General features: G+C 40.9%; 1 long non-coding RNA gene across 1 annotated transcript; it reads left to right on the forward strand.

Annotated features, from left to right (window-relative positions):
- Nucleotides 1–1,099: 1,099 nt before the first annotated feature.
- On the forward strand, nucleotides 1,100–14,371 carry LOC141278532 (uncharacterized). Its single transcript, XR_012331309.1, has 4 exons — nucleotides 1,100–2,316; nucleotides 2,858–3,021; nucleotides 10,526–10,635; nucleotides 13,241–14,371. It is a non-coding gene; the product is annotated as an uncharacterized lncRNA (long non-coding RNA).
- Nucleotides 14,372–15,818: the final 1,447 nt, after the last annotated feature.

A 15,818-nucleotide genomic window follows, 5' to 3' on the forward strand; every position in this document is an offset into this window, starting at 1 on the left:
AAAGTGGGTTTAATTTTTATGTTATTTATAAGGCTTTTTCACCTACATAAATTAACTCATTAGAAAAGAAAATCCCAAGTCAGACAGCCCTTCCATTCTGATTGTTGTTTTTTTAACAATATGGTTTCTCTGTTGATATCATGAGCCTCCTTTCCTACGTGTTGGAATCCATGGACAGTATTAGACATTTGATCTGATGAGGGAGATGGATTATTTTTTATCGGTTAGACATCTAGCCAGTCTCAAAACAACCACTATAGGGTTTTTATTTTATTGGTTTTGCCTATGAAAATATTAACTGACAGCCATACAACCAAAAAAATTTTTTTTGAAAAAAAAATCTCTGTTTTGTCCTACCCAATCTTCTCTGAAGGGAGGGGGGAAAACCTTCTGTAACCCTCCAGGAAGTGAAAACCAATGAACATTTTAAAAAGTCACATTACTCTTATTACCAGCAATACAGTAAGTTTTTAGAAGAACCATTTTTTTTTGTTTTTTTGTTTTTTTAATAGAATTTATTTACGTGTATGTTAATATAATTTAAGTTTTTCTTTTTTTAACATCTTTATTGGCATATAATTGCTTTACAATCGTGTGTTAGTTTCTGCTTTATAACAAAGTGAATCAGTTATACATATACATATATTCCCATATCTCTTCCCTCTTGCATCTCCCTCCCTCCCACCCTCCCTATCCCACCCCTCTAGGTAGTCACAAAGCACCGAAGCACCGAGCTGATCTCCCTGTGCTATGCGGCTGCTTCCCACTAGCTATCTATTTTACATTGGTAAAATAGATTCCATATATATGTGTTAGCATATGGTATTTGTTTTTCTCTTTCTGACTTACTTCACTCTGTATGACAGACTCTAGGTCCATCCACCTCATTACAAATAACTCAATTTTGTTTCTTTTTATGGTTGAGTAATATTCCATTGTATATATGTACCACATCTTCTTTATCCATTCATCTGTCGATGGACACTTAGGTTGCTGCCATGTCCTGGCTATTGTAAATAGAGCTGCAATGAACATTTTGGTACATGACTGTTTTTGAATTTTGGTTTTCTCAGGGTATATGCCCAGTAGTGGGATTGCTGGGTCGTACGGTACTTCTATTTGTAGTTTTTTAAGGAACCTCCATACTGTTCTCCACAGTGGCTGTATCAATTTACATTCCCACCAACAGTGCGGGAGAGTTCCCTTTTCTCCACACCCTCTCCAGCATTTATTGTTTCTAGATGTTTTGATGATGGCCATTCTGACTGGTGTGAGGTGATACCTCATTGTAGTTTTGATTTACATTTCTCTAATGATTAATGATGTTGAGCATTCTTTCATGTGTTTGTTGGTAATCTGTATATCTAGAAGAGCCATTTCTGATCAGACAGAATATAAAATTGGATTCAAGTACCTTTTTCCCTGATAAGCTTAAACTACTTTGACTAACAGTCTTGATATTTCTCACTGTATTGAACATTTTTAGTTTCTCAGGGATACCATGGGGAGGGGACAAATGTCCCCCAGTGTTCCCTGCCTCCGGGTATTTATGTCCTGTGTAGTCCCCTCCTATGCTGTATCAGGATTGGTCTGTGTGACAAAAGAATCTGGCAGAGGGCTTCCCTGGTGGTGCAGTGGTTAAGAATCTGCCTGCCAATGCAGGGAACACGGGTTCAAGCCCTGGTCCGGGAAGATCCCACATGATGTGGAACAACTAAGCCCTTTTGCCATAACTACTGAGCCTGCGCTTTAGAGCCTGCGAGTCACAACTACTGAGCCTGTGAGCCACAACTACTGAGCCCGTGTGCCCGCACAAGAAGCCCGCACACCTAGAGCCCGTGCTCTGCAACAAGAGAAGCCACCACAATAAGAAGCCTGCGCACCACAACGAAAAGTAGCCCCTGCTCGCTGCAACTAGAGAAAGCCCACGTGCAGCAACGAAGACCCAATGCAGCCAAAAATAAATTAAAAAAAAAAAAAAAGAATCTGGCAGAAGTGATGGTATGTCCTTCCCTGGGCTAGATCATAAAGACATTCTGGCTTCTGCCTTTCAATCTCTCTCTGATCATTCCCTCTGAGGGACACCAGCTGTTGTGTTGTGAGGACACTCAGGCAGCCCTGTGAATCATCATGTGGCAAGATACTGAGGCCTCCTACCTACAGCCATATGAATGAGCCATCTTGGAAGCAGATCTTCTGGCCCTCATAAGCCTCAGATGACTGCAGGCACTGTCAACAGCTTGACTGCAACCTCGTGACAGAACCTGAGCCAGAACCACTCAGCTGAGTCATACCCAGATTCCTAACCCATAGAAAGTGAGTGAAATAATAAATGTTCGTTGGGTTAAGCTGCTAAGTTTTGGGGTACTTTGTTATACAGCAATAGATGACTAATACAAGGTTCCTTTCAAACCTGGGATTCGTTGATTCTCTGATTCTCATATCACACTGGTAATATCTGCCATGGGAAATATTCTTACTGGGTGTCTTGGGAAGTTTTAAATCTCCTTAGTTCCCTGCACATTGCATGCATTAATTAATATAAATATCCATGTATATGCATATATAGACAAAGTTAATGCATTTTTTTCTAAACACTTTTTGAAGTTCATTTTCTATTTTAAAGACACTACATGCTTATTAAAGAAAATGTGGAGGGGAAAGTTAAAAAAAATTACCACTAGTTTTAACACCCAAAGAGAACTATTGTTAACATTTGAGTGTATTTCCCGCTGTCTTTCTTTCAGAGTATTTAAAAGCAGTTGTGACCATATGCTCTATGCCATGCTTTTGACAAACCAAATTCATTTTCCTTAATAAAATCCAATGACATGCCTTGTTCATTTTTGTCATTCAGCTCCCTGCTCGGGGTGACAATTTCTCAAGGAAATCAGATGTGACTGTGCCCTGAGTGTGCAGAAGAGTGTCCTGTGGTTGGAACCAGGCCCTGACAGGCAGTGATCAGTGACTGGGGGTGCCAGAGGCATGGAAGGTGATTTATACCAGCCAGCAGTTGTCTCTGTGAGTATTCTTTTTATTTCCAGTACTCACGTGTGTAAAGTGTCACTCCCTGCCCTCAACTCATATTTATATCCACCAACTTCCTAAGGGAATCTATACCCCTTTATTTTCTCTTCCTTTTCAAAGAAGGCTGCTTAGAGACGTGGATTTACTGGGATGCTGAGGAAGCATAAGCAACAGGATGCTTTCGAAGGCCCGGGAGAGGGATGCTAGCAATGTGTTCACATGGTCATACATTTTTACAAGCTTTGCAAAAGTAAGAAACTTTAATCACAATTGGCAAAGACTGCCATCTCCTTCCACTCCGCCCCCGCCCAGCAACACAAATACTTTCCTTCACGCAGGGTGGTGTCGACTGATGGTGGGCATTTTATTTTTCATACATTTTGTATTCTTTTTTTTGATGGCCCCCCAAATTATGTAGGTTTCAGGACCTGAAATGTTGGATCTATCTCTTGGTTTCTGAGTTGCAAAACATATACAGTTAAACAGTTTTTAAAAATTGCTTTGTACTCATATAATATTGTACATCAACTACACTTCAATAAAAAAATAAAATAAAACAATTGCTTTGTACCGCGAACCTAATTTATTTATTATGCGTTAGTCTTATCTGTTAAGTCATTGGGAAACTCAGAGCTGTGAAAATTACAGAATTAGAGGGTGTCCAGTGGCTCAATCTGTTCCACATAGTCGTATAGAATTTCTGGGGCTATTTCATCACAATCTATAGGTTCTCAAGAGGCTCTCCTTTTTGTGCTCAGGAACACTATTCCTTAACTTATGGACACTTTTTGGAGAAGACGACTGCCTCTCCAGCATCTACCCTGACCCCTCAATTAAGAGAGAATCAAATAAATTTAGTCTATTCAACACAACACTTTTGGGCAAAAAAGGAATGCAAAATCTATAGTACCAATCAGGTGGGTGATAGGCTCTATAAAGGACTGTGCTACTCTCTGAATGTTTATTCATTTCACCTGTTGATCAGAGGCATTTCTCCTTCTTTTAAAAGACTTTTTGAAATTTAAAAATCAAATCAGGGCTTCCCTGGTGGCGCAGTGGTTGAGAGTCCGCCTGCCGATGCAGGCGACACGGGTTCGTGCCCCGGTCCGGGAGGATCCCACATGCCGCGGAGCGGCTGGGTCCATGAGCCACGGCCGCTGAGCCTGCGCGTCTGGAGCCTGTGCTCCGCAACGGGAGGGGCCACAACAGTGAGAGGCCCGCGTACCAAAAAAAAAAAAAAAAAAAAAAAAAATCAAATCAATGCCTGCTGTGGGGACCTAGCAGAGTGACAAGCCCAGCTGCCACAAGTTTGGAACCATTGCATCACTCAGGCTGAGCCCCAGCCCCCTGGGCAGACAATGACTAAACGCTGCTGAGGTACCAGGGTGTGAGTGCTGATACACCCTGCCTGACATGGGATCCCTGGAATGGAGAACTTCTGCTGGGACACTCCCCACCAGCCCAGCAGGTCTTAGAACCTTCTGGATTCTGAGGCTCTTTCTCTCCAATTTTTTTCTTCCCTCTCTCCCTTCACAGGTGCAGACCTGATCACAGTCTGCCTGCTCTCCCATCTATTCCTCCTCCCTCTTCCCTCCACCCTTCACAGGCTTTCCTCCAATAAAACTCTCAAGTATCAAAGCCCATCTTAGCATCTGCTTCTGTGAGCATCTGAACGGGTGTACGTGTACATTCTTAAAAGTGAACTAATCCAGGAGGCTTTATATTTGAAACAACAGTTCCCTGCCCCCTCCCCTCGGTTAATCCTGTCCCTGTATTTCCTCACATGGGCAACAACTTTTAAGTTAATTTTTAGCTCTTTTGGCAGTTACCTCCATGTCTCTAAAATAATGTTTATGATTTATTTTTGTTATTTATTTGTTATATTTTTAGGTGTTATATGTATATGTAGATAACTCTATGTAACATAGTTATTTATTATTGTTTATTGTCATAATGTTTACACTGTAACTTTTTTTCCTTTTTAACCATTGAGGTATAACCGACATACTATAAAGTGCTTTTATTTATTTATTTATGGCCGCACTGCGCAGAACGCGGAATCATAGCTCCCAGACCAGGGATCAAACCAGAGCCCCCTGCAGTGGAAGTGCTGCATCCCAACCACTGGACCGCCAGGGAAGCCCCTAAACTGCTTATATTTAAAGTGAACAATTTGAAAAGTTTTGACATTTGTATACACCATGAAACAACCACCACAATCAAGATAGTGAACATATCCATCACCCCTGAAAGTTTCTTCATGCCCCTTTAAAATCATCCTTCCCCTCCTCTCTGCAGTCCCTGATCTGCTTCTGTCACTACAGATCAGTTTCATTTTTCTATAATTTTATTTTATTTATTTATAAAAATTATTTATTTATTTATGGTTGTGTCGGGTGTTCGTTGCTGCATGCGGGCTTTCTCTAGTTGCGGTGAGCTGGGGCTACTCTTCATTGCGGTGCGCAGGTTTCTCATTGCGGTGGCTTCTCGTTGCAGAGCATGGGCTCTAGGCGCACAGGCTTCAGTAGTTGTGACACATGGGCTCAGTAGTTGTGGCTCACGGGCTCTAGAGTGCAGGCTCAGTAGTTGTGGCACACGGGCTTAGTTGTTCCGTGGCATGTGGGATCTTCCTGGACCAGGGCTCGAACCCGTGTCCCCTGCATTGGCAGGCGGATTCTTAACCACTGCGCCACCAGGGAAGTCCCCATTTTTCTATAATTTTAGGTAAATAAAATTGTACAGTATGTACTAGTTTTTTGCTGGCTCTTTCACTCAGTATAATTAATTTGAGATTCACCCATGTAGTTGTGTGTATTTATTTAGAGTTCATTCTTTTTTATTGCTAAGTTGTGTATTCCATTGTATGAATGTAACATAATTTTGTTTATCCATTCATCTTTTGACGGACATTAGGGGCTATCACAAATAAAGTTGTTGTGAACATTTGTGTGCAATGCTTGTATGGACATATATTTTCTTCTCTTCCCTCTTTCAATGATCACTGTCCCTTATTGACTAATGTCCAATGCCTTGAGTGCCATTGTTTCATATATTTTGTCTGATATTTTAGTCCTTTCAGACAGGATAGTAAATCTGACCGCTTTAGTCCATTTGACTAGAAGCAGAAGTACTGTATATTTCTTTAACATGTTATAATCTTCCTTTAAGTGATGCAACACCACTTTATGTATGGTGTAAGACCTCCAGGATAGCTCCATTTGTTCCCTCCTGGCCTTCGTGCTATGGTCGTACATTTTGCTTCTACCTATTATAAATCCTTCAGTGCATTACTATTATTTTCCTATTTATTTAACAATTTTAGACATTATCTGTTGATTTCTCTGGTGATGGATATGAATTTAGCTCACCGATCTTTTATCTTCTGGCTTTCCTTTCTTCCACTTCAATAAGATTATGCCACTATTTTTAGATTCTTTCTATTAGTTGCCTCTGTAGCTATGTAAAATATAGTTTTATATACTCACATCCCCATTTTTAATTCCATCAACCATTGACAGTATCTCTTGACTCTTCACTTTGTGAGGTGAACACATGAATGTCCTTACCCTTCTCTTCATTGCTGTATGCTTTCTTATCACGATCAAATGCTTAATTTTAACTTATGATGTCAAGAAAGAAAAATGGATCTTGTTCTGCAACCAGATCCAAGTCTTCCTTTTGCGTGGCTTGTGTGTTGATTCCAGGAGCTAAAACTTGACCAACAGTGTTTACAACATTATGACTATGTAAAGATTGTTCACAGCTCAGCCACATAGTTTACTATGATTACATAGCCTTCTTACATAGTCTTGTGTGTTTCTTGGAATTTCTAATTGTTTCCTCCTCCCCACCCCATTTCCTGCATTGCTGAGTTTTCCACAACTTGATATTCAACTTCTTAAAGGTAGTATCAAATCTGTGAATTCTTTCTGCTCAAATACATTCTCTTCCCAGACAACTATCTTTTGGAGGCCTCCTTCCACAAGCTCTAAATTGAACCCTTGTGCTCTAGATTTGATGAAAAGCTGTCACCAAAGGTCTTCCTTCCATTTTTCTCCTGACTGGCTTAATTGTTTCTTGAACTTCTCATTTTTTGGTTTACTCTCTTACTTTGCTGGAACACATCCTTGAATCACTTTCATTGAAAGGGGATGTTGGAGGTAAACTTACTGAGTCCTTCCATGACTTAGAATATCTTTATTCTACTCTCAAATTTTCTCTTAGAATTTTGAAGGCACTGTTCCATTACTTATAGGATCCAGTATTGCTAAAGAGAAGTTTGATGCCAATCTGAATTTTTAAAAATACAATTTGTTTTTTCTCTCTGAAAAGTTTTTGGATTTTAAAATAATCTTTGATCTTCTGAAATTTTACCATTCTGTGACTGTCAGTCATTTTTCATTCACTGTATCTGGCATTGTAATATTTTTTCTTCCTTCCTTCTTCAGTCTAGAGACTCATGCTTTTCAGTAGAAAATCTTTATTGTTTCTTTGTTTATATTCCCCTCTCATTTTGTCTGTTCTTTCTGGAGCTTCTATTCATCAGACATTAGCCTCTTGGATTATACTTTATAATTTAGCCTTTCACATTTTCAATCTACTTGTATTTTCTACTTTCTTAAAGATTTCTTTGATTTTATCAAAGATTAAACAGATCTTTTAATCTGTGTATTGAAATTTCTGCTTAAACTATCATATTTTTAATTTCTAAGAACTCTTTATTTATTTATTTGTTAAAATTTATTTATTTTTGGCTACCTTGGGTCTTTGTTGCTGCACACGGGCTTTCTCTAGTTGTGGTGAGCAGGGGCTACTCTTCGTTGTAGTGCATGAGCTTCTCCTTGTGGTGGCTTCACTTGTCGCAGAGCACGGGCTCTAGGCACGCAGGCTTCAGTAGTTGTGGCTCGTGTGCTCTAGAGCGTAGGCTCAGTAGTTGTGGCGCACGGGCTTAGTTGCTCCGTGGCATGTGGGATCTTCCAGGACCAGGGCTCGAACCCGTGTCCCCTGCATTAGCAGGTGGATTCTTAACCACTGTGCCACCAGTGAAGCCCTATATTTCTTTTTTTTTAAAAAAAATACATATCTGTGTTTCTATATTTTCTGCAATAAGCACAATTACTTCTGTAATAAGAAAATAATTTATTTTTCAGTATATGTAAGGCTTTCTTTTGAATCTTCATTTACTGTATTAAAAGTCACAAAATAAATAAAACAAAGGAAAGTGAAAAAAAGACAAAAACAAAAACAATTTTAACCCCAGGGCTGATGGCTATACATAAGGTGAAAAACTGAATTCTACAGTTGGCTTGGTCCAGAATCCTTAGACAAAATATGTGATGAAGAAGTGAGTAGGGTGAGAATGTTGGGAGGATACAGGGAAGGAGGTGGGAACAGAGAGGAGAAGAGGCCTCAGGCGTACTCTTCGGCCTTTCTCAAAGCTCAAGAATTATGGAAGCATGTCTTTGGAAAAAAGTCTGGATTTGCAAATGGAATATAATTGAAATTCAACATCAGGACTTTGAGGATCGCTGTGGTGCATACTAATAAGCCAGTTTTCTTGATCTGGTATAATAATTCATAAGTAAGTTATCCATGTGACTGGATGGTATGTGCATCACTAACTGCTCATTTAAACAGGCAATATTAAGGTCACCCACACCACCCAAGCAGTCTCTGCTTTCAAGAGGGCTTTTGAGAGGAGGCTGACTTCTCCCTACTGAACATCTATTCAACTGTAAAGTCAACAAATGCAACGGGACCTGTACTGAAATTTTTACTCAGAGGCCAGACTTTTAAAATGCTGTCAAAATTGAACGGAATGTATAAACCACATCATCACAGAACTGCATTCATGAACGATCTAGGAGATGGACTAGAAGTAAAATTTTGGTGTATTCTCAAGAGAATGAGAGAAAACATTGGGACCTGGCTTTTTATGTTTTCCCCTTTGTTCAAAGAAGGATCAGTGTTATCCAACAGGGAGAGTTCTCTCTTTTGTGGGGATGCTTACAATTCAGGGATTTGCATTCCTGGGCATTATTAGAAAATTCTTACATTTATAAATCTTGTACGTTGAGTGGCTTGTTGGGCCATATTTCCATCTGTTTGAATCACACAACCATCAACTGGCCTCAGAGACTTATTTTAAAATTCTAACTCTAGACTATCTAAGAAGACTCTGAAACCAATCTCTGTTTAAGGGAGGTCAAATTCCAAAATTGCAAACTTCAAACTACAGTCTTTTATTGTACTTTTGATCTAGTGATTATTGAAAAAAATGAATTAATAATACCTAATAATAAATCAAAGGACAAATTCTAACTGTGGCATGCCTCTCAATGTGTGACATACCCCTCAAATTGAGTCATTTTCAAGCTTATGATGAGTGCAGTGATTTCCTATCTCTTGTCCTATCTTCTTTTGTGTTATCAATGTCAGGAACTGGTACTTCTTTCATTTTGCTGTATTCTAAGATCAAGAATGGAAATCATCCCTACCTCTCTTCAACTACTCCCCTAAAACATCTATCCTGGAATAGCAGAATTTTTACCGATGTATTTTTAAGGGTGGGTCACCTTGTTATAACAAAATTTTAAGATGCATAATACCATCAACTAATGTTTTTGAGGGCTTGTGGTGTGCCAGGGACTATTCTAAATGTTTTACCTGTATTAGCTAATTTAATCTTCACAACAATCTGATCAGGTAATATAGTTATGGGTTGAATTGTGTCCCGCTCCACAAAAAATGATACGTTGAAATCCTAACGCCCCTAATACCCCAAATGGGACCTTAGTTGGAGATAGCATCTTTGGAGAGGTTATCAAGTTAAAATGAAGTCTTTAGGGTGGGCCCTAACCCAATATGACTGGTATACTTAAAAAAGGGGACATTTGGACAGAGACAGACACACATAGAGAGAAGACAATGTGAAGAGACACAGGGAGAGGACAGCCATTTACAACCCAGGGAGAGATGCTGGGAACAGATCCTTCCCTCACAGCCTTCAGAGAAAACCAATCCTGACAACACCTTGATTGTAGGCTTTTCTAGCCTCCAGAACTGTTAGGCAATAAATTTGTGTTGTTTAAGCCACTCAGTTTGTGGCATGTTGTTATGGCAGCCCTAGCAAATGAATACACTAGCACGATTACTATTGCTCCCATTTTATGGTTAAGGAAACTGAGGGACAGAGAGGTTAAGTAACTAGCCCAAAGTTGTACAGCTGGTAAATGGAATAGGAGCCCAGGCAGTCTGGCTCCAGAGTCTGCTCTTCTAACTAGCTAAGATAGTCAATCTTTCCGAATTCAATTATTGCAGACAATGCTCTTGGTTCCTTGAGAACCTTTTTCCACACAATGCAGGGCACCATTATGATGAACCATTGTTTAAGGTGCACACAAAGTGAAACAAAACAACAATAAAATAACATAACAACCACAAAACAAATACTAAGCCCTTGTATTGAGCACTAATTATGAGTCAGGTGTCATTCCAGGAACTGATTCTATGAAGAGGAAAATGTTGTGGCCTCTTCAGGAGTTCAAACTTTGGAAGGGAAACATGTTCCTTCAGCAGGGCGAGAGAGCTGGAGTACATCGGGGAGAGGTGAGTGAATTTCGCCCGGGGAGAGGCAAAGACCTTTACGGAAAAGACTCCACAGACGAGATACCCTTTGAATTGGACTTTACTAAGTGGAAAGAATTTTGGCAGGTGGCTAAATAGAGAAACATTTAGAAATAGTTTTGTGTTGGTGAATGTAATTGTAGACATTATCAGGACTAATTTTAAGAATATGTGGGGACTTCTCTGGTGGTGCAGTGGTTAAGAATCCGCCTGCCAATACAGGGGACACGGGTTCGAGCTCTGGTCCGGGAAGATCCCACATGCCGCGGAGCAACACAGCCCGTGAGCCACGACTACTGAGCCTGCACTCTAGAGCCCGCGAGCCACAACTACTGAAGCCCACGTGCCACAACTACTGAAGCCTGCGCACCTAGAGCCTGTGCTCCGCAACAAGAGAAGCCACCGCAATGAGAAGCCTGCCCACCGCAACGAAGAGTAGCCCCCGCTTGCCTCAACTAGAGAAAGCGCGTGCACAGCAACGAAGACTCAATGCAGCCAGTAAATAAATAAAATAAATCTATTTAAAAAAAAGTTAAAAAAGAAAATAAAGAATATATGAACACAAGAGAAACACTGGAGATCCAGGTGAATGTTTGGCAAAATTACTTGTATCCAATGAGAGAATAGCTGTAGATAATAGGTGTTTTCCTCCTTTTCACAGTTATATTCCAAAGGCCATTGACTTAGAGTTTAATAAGCCCACATAACCAACTGAGTGGAAAGGATTGGAAACCTCCATTGGATTCTCAGGGACAGTTGAATCTGTACCTCAGGAGCCTGGGATCCGTGGGGAGGCTGCCTGAAGTCCCAGGATCAGAGAACCCAACTCTAATACTGAGGCAGAGGGGACAAACATGTAGTCCCTGGGATAGATCTGGATCTTAGTCATGTTTGACCTTCACAGTATTAGCTAACACTGATAATCAGCAGCTTTCTTATAATATAAGGCTTTCTGTCTTCTCTTTTAAACATGTCCAACCATCTGGCAGTACTAGGCCGATATTCCTACAGGGGCTGCCTTTGTGTATTAGGGGACGCTCTCCAATGTTGTGGTTACAATAGACCTGAGCATGTAAAGAATCAACCTGAGAAAACTTTGTTTCTTAGTCTCATGTCAAAATCTACATGTCAGTGTAATTTAGGCAGTTCTTCTCTAAGTGGTGACCCAGGGATCCAGCTTCTTCTATCCTATGGCTCTGTCATGTCCGTTGCGTCATGGCATGCCTCCCAAGATTTCCCTGGGCATCTTCACCACTTCAGTTTGGGGAAAAAAAGAGTGCATGATCAAACAGAAACTTTTTTCATGGGCCAGGCCTGGGTGTAGCATTCATTCCTTCTGTCCACATGATATTGGCCAGAACTCAGTCAAATGGCCCCAACTAATTATAAGGAAAGCTGAGAAATACGGTCTATCGGGAAGGAAGGGAAATCGTTTGGTAACCACATAGCAACCACAGATGTGTTCTCTAGTTCACTATAGTTCTCACCCAGACTTCTTCACTCATTTGTTATCTACCTAGCATGTGTAGGCATTGGGGTTTGCAGTCTCTGATTTAGGTATTGGGAGTTGTAGTGGAAATTACCCAAATTGGAATTAAACAGGCCTATGTTTGAAAATTTATTAGCCGCGGTATTACTTAAGATGGTGGTGCTTTAAAGAGATAGCAAAACACAGTGGCTTAAATGAGATATTTATCTCTCTCTCATTTAAAAGTCTAATTTGGTAGACGATCCCAGGATGTAGGGCAGCTCTAATTCATAAGGTCATTCAGGAACCCAGGTTCCTTCTACCTTGTTGCTCTGCCATCTCCTGAGTCATTACCCTGGTCCCTGTGATTGAAGATGGTTCATCATCACCACTGGTGGGGAGAAGGAAAAAGGAACTAGAGTGCATGACCTGGAAATTAATCACATGCCTCCCTTCCGCTCACATCCCACTAACAAAATTATAGTTATATGGTCCACGAAACTTCAAGGACGCCTGGAAAATGTGACCTTCTGCTGGTGTGCCCAGCTATAACCTTGGAAGTTAAGTTATTAAGAGAAGAATAGGGGGGTCAACTATCAGTCACTATCTGTGTGGCTTTGGGAAAATACTTAAATTAATCTCTTTGTGCCCCTTTAATCTATTTCTTTTTTTTTTTTTCTTTTCTTTTTTTTTGCGGTACATGGGCCTCTCACTGTTGTGGCGTCTCCCGTTGTGGAGCACAGGCTCCGGACAGGCAGGCTCAGCGGCCATGGCTCACGGGCTCAGCTGCTCCACGGCATGTGGGATCTTTCCGGACCAGGGCACGAACCCGTGTCCCCTGCATCGGCAGGCGGACTCTCAACCACTGCACCACCAGGGAAGCCCTAATCTATTTCTTAATCTGTAAGAAGGTGGTAACTGGACCTTCCTGTGTGAGTTAGGAATATGTTTAGCTACAATTAACAGAAAACCTACCCACAGCAGATTAAAGAAATAGAATTTTAATTTTCTTATATAACAGAAGATCTGAAGGTAGGTTTTTCTTTAGCAGGTTGATGTTTGGGAAAATATTTCTGACTTTTTCTTTTTTCTTTTTTCATCTTTCTTTCATGGTCCCAGGACAGCTGCTCAAAGGCAAGAAGAAGGGGAAAATGGACAGCACCATTTGCATCTTTCACCTTAACCAAGAACAGCAAAAATCTTTCCAAGCTCCCATGCATTCAGTGAGTGATAAATACATATGATCTCAAAAGAGTTACTTAATCACTCTGAACCTCAGTTTCCTCATTTATTTATATGGGAGGCTAATACCTGTCTCATGGGATAGTTGTGAGAATCAGTGAACTAATATTTTTAATATGTTTGGAACACTACGTGACATATGACAGGTGCTCAACCAAGGAAAGGAATTGTTATCTGAGGAAGTAGAAGGAGCATGGGCTTCGACAGTTTTGTGTTGGAATCCTGACTCTAATCCACATGACTTTAAGTTGATTACCCTCTTTGAATCTGTTTCCTCTTCCTGAAAAATGGGGATAATAGTACCTTCTTTACGGGGCTGTTGTGAAGATTAAGTGGAATTGTAGATACTAAGCGCCTGGCTCAGAGGAGCAATTCTTTCAAAGTTTAATCAGGAGCCACCCTGAATTTACCTGGGGTTGAGTAGGAGAAAACTGGAGATGTTGAGTGTGTATTGCTGAGCTAGCTTCTCCCGGCGCACGTATAGCAGCTTGGGGCTGTGTAACCTGATGAGGAGAGCAAAAACCCCAACACAGAGGTACGATGGGAAAATCAAACGCAGGTCAGGTCAGTAAAAGAAGCAGAAGTCTAACAGCCAGTTCACCCTCTGCTCTGCCTGAGTCAGAGACAGCTATCTAGGTGAGTCTGAACAGGACCGGTTACCTGCCTAGGCAGGAGGCTGGACCTTTCTCAACCAGAGAGCAGTGGTAAGCTCTGATGGCCTGGAGGTGACCGGCAAACCCTGACAGCATCTTGCAAGCAGAGCGCCCAGGGCAGGGCTCTGGGGGAAGCCTTTAGCAGGGTGGCTGAGCCGCTGTGATGGGGCAGGGGGATGTGACTGAGGCCAGCCTCAGGAATTACAAGGAGGTTGGAGGTCTTGACTGGGGGCAAATTTGACCAATTGAAGAAAGAGGGCCTTCCCTCCCCATAACTTCTGGGAGGGGCTTGTTGGGGAAAGATATATTGAGGGGACAAGATTAAACATAGTCAGTGTTTATCCCAACCAGTCTGCTTCCCTCCTTTCTTCCCTTCCTCCCTTCCTTTCTTCCTTCCTTCCTACACCTCTATTGATATATGATTTATGTACCATAAAATTTATCCATTAAAATATACAATTCAACAGTTTTTAGTATATTCAATTGTGCAACCAATACCACTATTTAATTCCAGAATATTTTCATCACTCCAGAAAGAAAACGTGTACCTGTCAGTAGCCACTCACCATTCTCCCACCCACCCCTTAGCCCCTGGCAACTATTAATCTACTCTTCGTATCTATGCCTCTTCTGGATAATTCATAGAAATGTAATCACACAACATGTGGTCTTCTGTGACTAGCTTTTTTCACTTATCATAATGCTTTCAAGGTTCATCTATGTTGTAGCATGTATCAGTATTTCATTCCTTTTTCTGGTTGAATAATTTCCCCTTGTATAAATATACCACATTTTATTTGTCCACTCAACAGTCGATGGACAGTTAGGGTCTTTCCACTCTTTTTTGGTGGTTATGAAGAACATTGTTGTGAGCATTATGTGTAAGTTTCTATGTGGACATATTTTCATTTCTCTTGGGAATATACCTAGGAATAGAAGTGCTGGGTAATATGGTACCTCTATGTTTAACTTTCTGAGGAAATGCCAGACTGTTTTGCACAATGGCTGCACCATTTTACATTCCCACCACTACATATGAGAATTTCAATTTCTCCACATCCCCTAGTCTTTTTTTTAAATTAATTTTTATTGGAATATAGTTGATTTACAATGTTGTGTTAGTTTCTGTTGTACAGGAAATATATCAGTTATACATATATCCACTCTTTTCAAGATTCTTTTCCCATATAGTTCATTACAGAATATTGAGAAGAGGTCCCTGCGCTATACACTAGGTCCTTATTCGTTATCTATTTTATATTTACTAGTGTGTATATGTCAATCCCAATCTCCCAGTTTATCCCTTTTCCCCCATTTTTCCCCTTGGTAACCATAAGTTTGTTTTCTACATCTGTTGACTTTATTTCTGTTTTGTAAATAAGTTCATTTGTACCATTTTTTTAGATTTTACATATAAGCGGTATCATGATATTTGTCTTTCTCTGTCTGACTTATTGTCTGTCTTTTTAGTTAGTGGTTCTGAAGTGGTACCTCCTCACTGGTTTTGATTTGCATTTCTCTGATGCCTAAAGATTTGAGCATCCCTACCTTTTCTTAAGAGCATGGAGTTTCTTCTTTAGGAAATGGCACGGAGATCAAGTAGCTACTAAGGGATGGGGGGGGGGGGGACAAGCCCTCCTGCATCCCAACATGGCTTTTTTTTTCTTTGCGGTACGCGGGCCTCTCACTGTTGTGGCCTCTCCCGTTGCGGAGCACAGGCTCTGGACGCGCAGGCTCAGCGGCCATGTCTCACGGGCCTAGCCGCTCTGCAGCATGTGGGATTTTCCCAGACCGGGGCACGA

The sequence above is a fragment of the Tursiops truncatus genome, chromosome 4 (genome assembly GCF_011762595.2).
Source record: "Tursiops truncatus isolate mTurTru1 chromosome 4, mTurTru1.mat.Y, whole genome shotgun sequence".
In the NCBI taxonomy this organism is placed as follows: Eukaryota; Metazoa; Chordata; class Mammalia; order Artiodactyla; family Delphinidae; genus Tursiops; species Tursiops truncatus.